A 13,053-nucleotide genomic window follows, 5' to 3' on the forward strand; every position below is an offset into this window, starting at 1 on the left:
CACAGAATGTCTTTCCATTTCTTTGTGTCCTCTTCAATTTCTTTCATCAGTTTTTTAAAAGTTTTTCTTGCAGAATCTTTCATCTCCTTGGCAAAATTGTTTACTTGGTTCACATATTTTATTTTATTTTTTGATAGATTTTATAAATTGGATTGCTTTCTTGATTTATTTTTCATTTTGCTCACTATTGACATATAAAACGCTAGTGATTTTTGTATGTTGATTTTGCATCCTGCAACTTTACTGAATTTGTTTATCAGTTCTAAGAGTTTTTAGGTGGAGCTTTTTAAGTTTTTGTATATTTAAGATCATGTCATCTGCAAACAGGGACAATTTGGCTTCTTCGTTTCCAATTTGGATGCCTTTTATTTCTCTTGCCTAATTGCTCCGGTTAAAAAAAAAATGTATGTGTCTTCCCAATGAAGTATTTTTATCACATAAGTGGTGAACATTACAGTCTGTGAACATTAATCTGAATGATATATTGTTACATGTTGAATAAGAGTGGAGAGAGTGGACATACTTGTCTTGTTCCAGTTCTAAGAGGAAGATCTTTTGCTTTTCCCCATTCAGTATGACATTAGATGTGGGTTCGTCATATATGACTTTTATTGTGTTTATGCAAATTCCTTCCATGCCTAATCTGTTGAGGGTTTTTATTATGAAGGGATATTGAATTTTACCAAATGCTTTTTCTGTGTCAATTGACATGATCATATGACTTTGTCCTTCATTCTGTTGATGTGATGGTTCATGATTTTTGATTTATATATGCTGAATAATGTTGCATACCTGGGATAAATCCCTTTTGATCATGGCAAATGATTTTTTTAATATGCTGCTAGATTGATTTTGCTAGTATTTTGTTGAGGATTTTTTTCATCCATGTTTATCAGAGATATTGGCCTATGGTTTTCTTTTTCTGTTGTGTCCTTGTCTGGTTTTGATGTCAGGGAATGCTGGCCTCCTTGAATGAGTTTGAGAAAAACTCGACTCTTCAATTTTTTTGGAAGAGTTTGGGAAGAATTAGTATTAATTCTTTTTAAATGTTTGGTAGAAATTGACAATGGAGCCATTCAATCCTGAACTTTTCTTTAATGGGAGACTTTTTATTATTGATTAATATCATTACTTGTAATTGGTCTTTTCAGGTTTTTTAAATTTTTTCTTCATTCAGTCTTTGTAGATTGTATGTATCCAGGTATTTATTTTTTCTAGGTTTTCCAATTTGTTGGCATATAGTTTGTTCACAATAACTCTAATGATCCTTTGTATTTCTGTGGTATCAGTTTTTTTTTTTTTTCCTTTTTGTCTTTTTTCATCACCGGTAACGGATTGCAACCCTCAGTGTCGCGCCCGTACCGGACCAGGACCGGCAACGGGATCGCAACCCTCGGTGTTGCGCCCGCACCTCTCTCAGCCAGTGAGCGGCCGGTCTGTATGTGGGATCCGAACCCTTGGCGGGAGCGCCACCGTGCTCCCAAGCGGCGCACTGTAGCAGTGCACCACCAGGCTGGCCCTTTTTTTTTTTTTTTAAATTTATTTTTTATTTTAATATATATATTTTTTCTGTGGTATCAATTTTGATGTCTACTTTTTCATTACTGATTTTATTTATTTTAGTCTTTTCTGTTTTTTTCTTGGTTGGTCTAGCTAATGGCTTGTCAATTTTGTTTATTATTTCAAAAAACTAACACTATTGTGTCAGTCTTTTGTAAAAGTAAGCTCTGTCAGACACAAACTAAACTCCTAATGTCTAAGCAGTTATCCTTCCTGCTATGTGTCTACTATATGCGATTTCTGGACTGTTAATGTGAAACACATGAATAATAAATAAATAATAAATGTGAAATGGCTTTGTAAATAGGGTTTGTGTTCTGAGTAAACGTTAAATCATTTGTCTAAATAAAATGACATAGGATTTTAAAACATTTGAACTTAGTTTGTCTTAGTTATTTCCATTTTTCAAAAAAACATACAGTACATTTATCTGTGCCTACTCATCATTACTGGTAAGATCTACATAACTCCTGAATCGCTGCTTCCAGCATATGTTTAATAAGGGTTTACAGGAAATGTAAAATAATTGTAATGAGTGATGGTTTCCCCCCTTAAACAATAAATAAATTGAAACCTTCCTACCATAGTATTTTTAAAATATCTCTTCCAGATTGATAAATAAAACAGTCTGTGAACATTAATCTGAATGATATATTGTTACATAAAGTTGTTTAATACATATTGTCAAACAATAAAATCAAACTGATGACTTCATCTGTGTGAAATATGTAAACCTATACTTCTTTAAGGTTGTTATACTTCAATAAACGTTGAAAAGAGAGAATAAAGTTATTGTCTATGTAATGATATGGAAAATTTTTCAAGATATTTTTATTAGTGAAAAAAGCAAGGCACATAAGGTCTACAGCTGTTAGTTTTGTGTGCGAAAGATTAACATATAAACTATGTAACATAAATATTGCTTATGTCTGTAAAAAGAAAACTAAAAGTATCTATAAGAAAGCAATAGAAGTGGCTACCCCTTGGGCATGAAAAAGATCAAAGTTTGGACATGTCTCTCAATGTGTGTTCCCAATGAAGTAGTTTATTATTTAAATAAGTAGTTTTAGTTATAAATCTTTGTATAAATTGCAAATCTCTAATTATTTCTTCCCTGAATTTACTTACTTAATGAATCATTAAGAGAAGTTACTCTGAGTAATTTTGTTAAATTTATATTAATTCTCTTAAAAATAGTATCATGAAAAGTCACATTTCCCAAAATGAGAGGATAGTGGCGTTTGTTAAGCAACAGAAAAAGTAAAAACTATTAAACAATGGCTTGCTTAATTTTCTAAAAATTACAGGTATGACATAGAATGTAAAAACAGATCCTATGCAATAATTAAATTAAATAAATGATGCCAAGTAATGCAGCATATTTTTAATGCCGCATGTGCAAATCATTCACTATTCACAGATTGCATATACAAGATGCCAAGATCATGGTCCCCAAATTCCTGACTGATTTAGAAAAAGTGCCAATCCATAGAGATCCATCAGAGATAGGGCAATAAAAGTGATGTAGAGAGTGCTTTTAAAAACTAAATATACTTTGAAAAACTGCCATTATACTGAACTTTGTATTTCTATATTTTTAATATTTCTTTTATGACATTTGGTGACAAATAAATCACTTTTGGTTTTGTTTTTAATATACTAACTTGGAAAAAGAGCAACTTTATGGCTTCTCATTTTTCTAAATGGTTCAAAATTCCCCCAAATCTAGGTACCACTGTCCTATGGAAATTGCAAAACAAAAAACTATGGCAATCAGGAAACATACTCATAAGGTTTAACAGGTAATAACCATACTTGTGCTCATGAGTAGATTAGGTTCTAAGGCCCCATCTGAAAATTATATTATTCCCTTGAAATGAAAGGAATTTAAAATCTGCCTCACATTTTTACATGTAGGCAAAAAGCACAGGCAACAAGGATCGGGCTCATAGAGTCACAAAGTTGCAAGATTACACATACAGAGCAAAAAACATTTTCTTTTCTGGGCAAATTAGAGGGAGCTTTCTTCTCTAGTAATACAATTAGAGGAATACTGTATTTAGAAAATAAAATTTGAAACATTAAAGATCAGACTCTTTGGTTTAAAGAAATAATCATTTCTTTGATCCCCAAATCACAGAAAAGACAAGCAATTGCTGAAAGCATTTTAAAGAAAACAAGAGAGAAATCTTAAATGGACCAGAGAAGATTACACATCTCTTTTTTACCTAAGGATTTAAATTAATTCTACTAGGTAAGAATTCTGATTTTTAACAGATAGACACTTTATTTAGTTTATTGTTTATTATCTTTTCCTGGCTGTTATGAAATGCACTATAGTCCATCTGAATGTAATAGTTGGTACAAAAGTAGATGAATAGAATTTGAGAGAGAAGAGGCCTTGAGTTTGAAGTCAGAGGCAGATTGACCCTGCCAGCTGTCTGGCCCTCCTCTAGAGAAAGGCCACTTCATTTAATCATGAGTTCATGTCTCAAGCTGTACAAATGGGGTGTAAACACATTGACAGAGGGTACTTTGGAATTCCCTCAGCTGGGCAGGAGGCTATTCGAGCTGCTGCAGGTGACCCAAAAGTTTCTGGTCTTCCAGGTGATTTTATTGCTTCATTTTGTATAAACATATAAATTTTATTAATGTGACTTCATTGAGTTCAAATGTTTGTGTTCACAGCCTCACTCTAACTGTAACAAAACCAGCTTTGTAAGTGGATGAGAGTTATGTTTAAATATGTCTTTCCTAAGTGAAAGTCAGGACCCTTTCCCTTATATAAACATCTTTCCATAACATAATCTTTGAAAAATCAGATTAATATCAGTCACTGAAGATGTGGAATAAATTTTATGTGGATTCCCAAGGCTGTATATTGTTAGGTTAATGTATCAGTTGCCTTAGTCCATTCTGGCTGCTGTAACAAAATATTATAAGCTGGGTAGCTCACAAAAAAAGAGAAATTTATTTTTCACAGTTCTAGAGACTGGGAAGTCCCACATCAAGGTGCTGGCAGGTACAGTGTCTGGGGAGGGTCCACTGTCTGGTTTGTTCATAGATGGTACCTTCTTGCTATGAGGGGCAAGGCAGTTCTCTGGTGTCTCTTTTATAAGGGCACTAATTCTATTCATGAGGGTTCCACTCTCATGACCTAATCATCCACCCCAAAGGCCTTGCTTCTCAATACCATCACTTTGGGGGTTAGGTTTCAACAAATGGATTTTGCGAGGACACAGCATTCAGACCATGGCATGAAAAATTACACATACACATACACGTATTTAGTATTTTATTTGTTGTATTTGTTGCTATACTTAACCAGCTCTTCGTTTCAATGGAGTCCAAATAAAAGCATCCTTTTAGCTCTGTTTGTTAGAGCTAGATAAACCAGGGATTATAATGCAGATGATATTTTTGAGTCTGGAGTGCCCATATCAAGAACTTAAATGCAAAATCTAACCAAACAACAACAACAGAATCTTTCAAAATGTTTCCTTAGCCAGAATTCTTCCTTTCTGATTGTGGTTCATAACAAATAGGTATAATTTTTTTGTGAGACCAAGCATGTAAAATAATTTATTTTAGGAATTTTGGAACTTTTGCAATACTTGCTAATTTTATGGAAAGGTTTTCGACTATGTCCCATGTAATAGAACCATTAATAATGTTCGGAAAACATGGTCCATGCCATAAACTATACTAGTATATTACTTAGCAACAAAATTGATTTGAAGGAATATTGGGGGGAATGTTTAATAAAATATTTGGTATGTATTGTTATTTTTTTACTATCTCTTAGCAGTGTATTTCTGTTCTGCTTTTTTACATTCTGACTTTTTTTCCCCCTTTAGCTTCAGTTGTGTTTTGATTTGTGCTGAAGATCCAGTGACTATTTTCCTGGTAATTTGAAAATGACTCAGAAGTTATTATTCACAATTCACAGGAGGATAATCCATCATTTGACGTTAGTTATTCACACTAGTTTGGAAAGAACTCGTGATTTGTGAAGTTTCCTTGGGAGCAAATAATTTCCCCCCGCACTCCCCTCTTTCTATTTTTGAATACCCTACCACCTACAGTCCATGATTTTACTGTTACTTTTGGTCCATTTCTTTGGTCACGAAGAGCGCAATGCTTTGTCCTATGTTTTGGTCTATTAGTCTCTGAGAGATTTTCAATAAATATGATGAAAGCCCCTTTGCTGTAACTAAGCCAAAGGTTTCATGCAATTGATTTGATAAATAGGTTTATATGGTTCATGAAGTTTCTTCTTCTGAAGAAATCTCACATGCTTATGTGCACAGCTCTACTATTTTATATTTCATCATTGTACAAACCCTATTCCTGAACAATTTCCAATTCTTTGTGCAATTCTTTTTAATTTTTTTTTGAAATTTATTTATTTGCATTTAAAATAAACTGATGACAAAGATTCACTGAAAATAACCTGGAGAGGCAGGAAAATATAGCCGACACTACTGAAAACCTACTAAAATAATTCCAGGATGTAGGTTTATATGACAGAAAAAAACTCTTAGATGCTATCATTGATGTGAAAACTGACTGCTTATTACTTTTCTAAACACATGGTAGTGTAATTAACAATGTTCAGTTACTTTTGATTTTTCCTGAATATGCAAAAATTAAAATACCAATTAAAAAACAAATATATTTTCTTTTTACGTGTTTCTTACAGATACAATTTCAGTATTCCCATTCAACAGTGGTATGGTTTAAAGAGTTTTTTTCACTCACAAGCTAAACAACAATCCCCAAAGGGAACTTATAGTCTATAGGCTCCTGGTGCAAATGAAGTGTTCAGGAATACAGCGACTGACTTCTCCAAAATATAAAACAGATAAAATTCTTGAAGTTACATGCAAAAAAGCTTTACTAAGCAGATAGCCACAGAACTAAAACATTTGATAATTTTACTGGCAATGTCCATAGGACTCCAGATGTTTCTAAATTCAACTTGAACTCTTATCTCAGATTTTGCATTTTGCTTTTCCAGTTTCCTTAATGATATAAACATGAGTCTGGCCTATATCCAACACTTTTTGAGAGGTCCTTTTCATCAAGTTTGCAACATTGATCATCTTTGGATTATACCTCTTGACCTTGACCAAGAAAAACAATGTTTGCATTGTTTTGCTGGTGCCAGTTATACTTTCAACAATCAAGGCATTCTTTCTAGTTAATGTTGAGAGGTCATCTTCACTGATTACTTTTATGTCCCCTGTTGACTGGCCATTACAGTAGCTGTTGACTCTGATAAAATCTACAGTCATAGGAATGGACCTATCACCATTTCTATTCAGTGCTTTGGTGTAATCCAGCAGGCCAACAAAGAATTTATAGCCTTGGAGCACACAGAAGGCTACAGTGTGATAGTCCCCCATCTCCTTCATCACCTCCCTAGCAAGTCATTTAGTTCTGGCTATAATTAATAGATGAGGAATAAATATCTTTTCCAAATCATCCATGTAACGATAGGTATACAGAATAATTCTAGGTCGTAACCCTGTTCATCATTACTAATCATAGCACTTGGGTGCAGTCCCCATCCTGGCCAGTGAGAGGACTGAGTGCAGTCTGAGGAGGAGAGATCTGACGGCTGAGCAGAGGAAAAGACAGAGAAGCTGCAGGAGGTGGGCCACTGCGGAAAGCCCAGAGGGTCTTCTACTACTATTTTAAAATCATTTTTGGATTAAGAAGTCCTGAAAATACTTTCAGGGGACCATTAGAATAATACTTCATATTTCTGAAACCTGTTTTATAAATAAGATCCTACAGAAGAAGAAAATTTTCAAAACAAAGTCTGGATAACAGATTGATATGACAGTCAGGGTCAAGTAATTTTTTCACACAATGCAATTTTCCGAAATATTTTTGATCATTTGTAGACGATGAATATTGTCTTAGTCCGTTTTGTGCTGCTGTAGTAGAATGCCACTAACTAATTTATGTTTATGATCAACAAAAACTTATTTCTCACACTTCAGCAGTCTGGGAAGTCCAAGACCAAGCTGCTGGAGTCTGAGAAGGGAATTCTTGCTGTGTTGTAAAGTGGCAGAAGGCATCACATCACACAGTGGAAATGCAAAGATGGGGGCAGGGGAGAGAGAGAGAGAGAGAGAGGCTAAAGTTGCCTTTTTGTAAGATAACAGTATTATTCCATTTGTGAGGGCAGAACCCTCATGGCCTAATTACTTCTTAAGGGTTCGACCTCAATACCTCACTCCACTACCTCAATACCATTGCAATGGCAATTAAATTTCAACATGAGTTTTGGAAAGTGCAAACATTGAAACCATAGTAAATGTCATATGTAATAATGTGTTATTCAGTTGTTTGTTCCTTCAGCAAATATTTGAGAGCTGATCTGGGGTACAGCCCTATGTGTCTGCTATAAAGAAAAATTTTAAATGCCTTGTCTTCTATTCTCAATGTACTTTACTCTCTTTTGGGCTGTAATAAATAAATACACATTTATACATAGCATGTATCTCTTGGACATATTACTCATTAAATTAGTGAAGAAATACATATTAACTATATACCTGAGACAAGCACTGTATTGGTTACTATCAAATAAATAAATACTCAAGTTTAAATCTGAATAAAAAAAACAGATGTAGAAGAAAGTGATTATATGCTACAAAATACAATGGTATCCATTCCAGAAAGCAATGAACTCTGCTCAGTTGCTCTTTTAAACATGTAAAGAAAATATACATTTGGCAGACCAAAATAAAAAATAGGTGAATGTAGTGTCAAATATGGAACACTGGAAAGTGAACTGACCTGGGGACAAGAAACTGATGTATTATTTCTGTCTTATATCCCAGCTGTATAAAATCTAAGGATGTCATATAATGTTCTCGTGGTTTCACTACCTTCTGCTATTAAATACTTAATCTTAATGTTATAGGGGGACACATCAAAATTGATTAATGTTAGGTTTGTGTTTGACCAAGCCCACTAGAATTATAGGACATGAATATTATAAATTTGAGTTTGAAATATAAAAGCTGTTCTGAGCCTGTGTGGAAAACGAAGATGATGACATTCTTCATCAAACAAACTCAGCCATCACTAATGCCAAGGGGCCAAAAACCACCAGAATCAAGTTAAAAGAGGCTAGTTAATATGCCCATCTGGTGTCCGTTAACTTAGTAGTTTATGACATAGAGTTTTATTAGGAATGTGCATCAAAACCATATACCCAAAAATAGAAAAAAAAAATCTACTTAAATAGGATTTAATTTAGAATTAGTGAGGAGTATTTTTTTTAACCACTATGCTAAATAATTTAAAAATAACTATGTGAAGTTTTATGGAGTTCTGATGACAAAACAGGAAATGAAGACCAGTGGAAGTTTTAGTTTTAGGCTTTTTCCATGGAATTAGACTTAAATTTGTTCAGAAACATTTGATTAAGAAAAAATTAACACACTTTATTTTTATTCATATGTGTATGGAAACACAATTAAATGATTATTGTTATGCTTTTTCATGCATGTGGCTTTTAATATACATGGACAAACAATGGCAGGATATTTATTATAGGATTTAAACCAAAGGGGGTTTAAATGCTGAGCAATTCCCTTAGCCAAGGGAGATCCTAACAGGAAACTATTCACAATCTGACCCGACTCTGATGTCAACAGAGCTCTGGTCAGCCAGGCCTAATTGGATTTTTTACATAAATCAATTGATCAGAGCTTGTTAAGACTGTCAATAACAGTTCTCCCACTTACTTTCCATCCAACTCTTGCATTTATGCCCTGTTAAGCTTGTGCTCATGAAGCACTGATAGAGTCTGATTGCATAGGAGAGACTCACCCAATCTATAAAAAGCAGGAGTATTCTATCTACAATCAAGATAGTTTATTTACTTATTTTTTTTCCCCAAAAGAAATTTTCTGGCATAGTTTTTCATTTTTGCAAAAACAAAACCAAAGCAAACAAAAAATGTCAGGTGCTTTTGAATGAGTTGGGGTAAACATGAGTTTCAGAGCTCTCGAATTAACCAAAGTTCTAACCAACTGGTTCTCTTAGTTTCTCACAGAATATTTGGTCTATGATTTGTAAAATAAGAATTCAACATGCCTGCCTCTCAGGATGTTGTATTATCTGATTTAAAAATATAAAATGCCCAACACTGTATCTTGTATGGGTATTACAAAAACGCTAGTTTCATTTGCAAGCCTCTTTGAAGTCTCCAGTCCCCTTTGAGCAAATGTACATTCTCTCACTTTTTAAGTGGGGAAATGATGTAATGTCATTGGTATTTGGAACAAAGAAGTAAACTATTCACATAATACAGGCACTGTGACTTAGCCAACAACACTTTTGAGAAAAATCTAGAGTTTCTCCATGTTTTTGGACAGGCATTTGCTCTTTAATATCTAAGCACTTTTCTGGGAAGTGTAATTTTTATTAAAATCCATTTTGATAGACAAGAAATACACTTTGTTTCCTGCTTGGACCTTCACTCTTTTGTAAATGAGTCAAAAATGATTAAGTATCTATGAAAAAATTAAATATCTTTATTATAGTTGAAATATGCTGAATCTTTATAAACTAACTTTTAATTCTCTTCCTTCCATCTAAAAGAAAACAAAACAAAATGACTCCAAACCTAACCTTTTGTGGTTTAATAAAAGGATGGATAGTGAAAGAAAGTTAAGGAGACGTTAATATAACCCTAGAACAAAAAAGATATCATTAAGAACATTTTAATATGTAAAATATATTCATCGTGCCTCTCCAGTTTAACTTCTTGCCATAAAACCAACAAAAAGATGTAACTGTCAAAAACACAAAAAGAGTAAAGAATAGTAAGATTGCAATTGTCAAACCCAAATCATGTGGAGAACTGAATAAAAACTTGTGAAACAAAGCTTTTTCATAGAGAATGTATGACTTCAGAATTACCACTGACAGTAGTAGTAGTTATACAGTCATTAGCAAGACAACAGACACTGCTATATTTGTGTGATTCACAATATTCCCAATTTTGGCAAGTAGAGCTATAGTAGATATAAAGGTTTTATTAAACCCACATTTAGAAAAGAAAAGTTCATTCTGAAAATGTATGTTAGTGTGTTACATTTATATATTTCAGAGACTTGAGTTCTTTTTCTTGAAAATGCATTATGATACATACTAAAGTACTATAACGTAACACAATACACCATGTTTATTTGGACATCTGGTAGTTATTTGCATCCACAACTATGGAATTTACACGTAGTCCAGGTAAAAAGACTCAAATCCCTGAGTGTTTTAGGATTCTGAGAGTCAAGGAAGTGGCTCAATTTGTTACCTGAATGACTTGAAGATGATAATTACCCTTTGAAACCTTTGAATCTTCATCTGCAAAATGGTGATAACCTAGCTTACAAGGGGTTGTAAAAATTGAATGTGAAATTGCACGTAAATTGTTTAGAATTATGACGAGCCTTTAGTAACAGCTGAATAAATTAGCCATGCATTACTCATGTGACTGATAAAAGCAAAATATATTGTAGTCAGAATTAATTCCATGAGTTTCTCAGTTTAGGTTTATAGTTCCTTCCCTTCTCTCTTGCCCTCTTCTTTTGATTTATGTAGGTGAAACTTTTGCATCTCTATTAATATCTATCACATTTTGTCACACATTTTCTAATTTGGGGGGTTGTTCAGATGTGTTAAGAGAAAATCCCACTCCTCAGATTTTGAATTCCCTAATTTTATCCTGAGCCATTTCAATTGTAATCTTCAACTAATGTTTGGTTTGATTTTGTTTTACCAGTTATCTTTTCCTAAAACATACATTTTGTCTTAGCAACCTGTGCTTTCTAAAGAATGAAATGAATACCTTAACTCTCAAATATTTCTTTGGATAATGATTACAGTTATCTTAATTTTTAAATGTTTTTCTATAACACTATTAGTATTTTTCTTTGATGACACTTTTAAGTGCTGTTGATTTTCTTTAAACGTTCCATGAAAATTAATTGTTCATATTTGAAAATTAACTTCATATTTTAAAATTAATTTTAAGTAAAATTAATAAGCAAAGTAACAATCCTTATCCAAATGAGAATATTACTTTCTTTCTGTATTTGTGGTAAGTGTGATTCTGACTGTGGAAACTAAGCTCTTGATGATTGTGTCTTCTAAATGTACTCGTTTACTGCCTCAAACTGGCTCTGAAGTCACTGCTTTGCTGCTCTGGTCTCTGGATCACTCTGCTCAGATGGCTGCAGGGCAGAGGGGTGGATGGCTCTGTATTCTATGCATTAAACTGGTGCACAAATGAAAGTCTCTTTCTTCTTACCTTTGGAGCTTCTGCTTCTGACTGTAGAATTACCTGTAGATTCTGATGGAAAAATACTTTCTTATGATGTTGTCATCTCTGTATGTGTTTGTGGGTTCCTTAGGCCTGTTGGTATTATCATCAACTTGTTCCAATATGTTTGCACTTCTGGAAATCATTCTGTTCTTATTTCTGGGGACTATCACTTCTTATTTTCTACCTCTGACGTCAAGTTCTTTTTATTTTTATACTTCTTTTGTGTGTAATCCCTCTGGCCTAACTGAAGCAGCAAGGCACAGTTTATTTCTATAAGTGAAACACACAACTTTATATGATTGAGCATATACACAGAATCCAGAGGATGATGTAGAGACATCTCTTGTTTGTGTGTGTGTGTGTTTAATGTTTTTCCTCAGTGCACCTGTGAATCCCCATCAGTCTACACTGAGTTGTCCACCTGTGATATCAAGGAATCCCCTCTTTCTGCACCTGTTGTTTCTTCCTTTAATTCACAGTAGTCTTCTCAGATTTTTAAAATTTTCTTCTCCCCTTAGGGTCCCATTTCTTCCTCTCACCCCTGACTCAAGCTCTCCACCAACAGGGTTTAACTGATTTTCCTTTCAACAAGGCTTCTAAGGAAACAGCTTCAGGTCCTTCAGGTCTGTCGCCAAGGACTTGAAGAAGGAGGTGAGAATGAAATAAACTCTTCAGCCAAGCTTCCATCAATATACAGACACAAGTCACATATTTATATTGTTTGTGTCAACTGCTACTGTGTTGTTAATGTTGCTTTTATTTTTTTAATGCTGACAGAGTTTTTGTTGCATGTTTGCACCTTAACTAAGACCTTCTTTTATTTTTACAGCTTGGTATGAAGCAAGGCCTCGGAAGGTGTTAAAAAACTTTGGCCGAGAAAGTAAGGAGGTAAGCAAATTCCATACTGAAATACTTCATTTCAGTGAGATTCTCAAAAGGAGGGATGCTAAATCATTAGCCCTACTGATCAAGTCAATTTTTTAAAACTATAATATTTCATCTTGAAGCACAAATTGTAAAAGAGAAAGATAAAATTAAAATCACCTATATTTGAAAAAAAGTGATATTAAACAGTATAATAAATCTATTTTGAAGCCTGTCATAAATACTAGAACATGCTTTGAAAGAAATTAAATATTTTA

At 33.6% G+C, this 13,053-nt stretch overlaps 1 pseudogene; it reads right to left on the reverse strand.

Moving 5' to 3' along the window:
* Window positions 1-6,554: 6,554 nt before the first annotated feature.
* LOC103605845 lies at window positions 6,555-9,349 on the reverse strand (annotated as a pseudogene).
* Between the last annotated feature and the right edge of the window lie 3,704 nt (window positions 9,350-13,053).

This window comes from Galeopterus variegatus, unplaced genomic scaffold, assembly GCF_000696425.1.
Source record: "Galeopterus variegatus unplaced genomic scaffold, G_variegatus-3.0.2 Scaffold6119, whole genome shotgun sequence".
NCBI classification, from domain to species: Eukaryota; Metazoa; Chordata; class Mammalia; order Dermoptera; family Cynocephalidae; genus Galeopterus; species Galeopterus variegatus.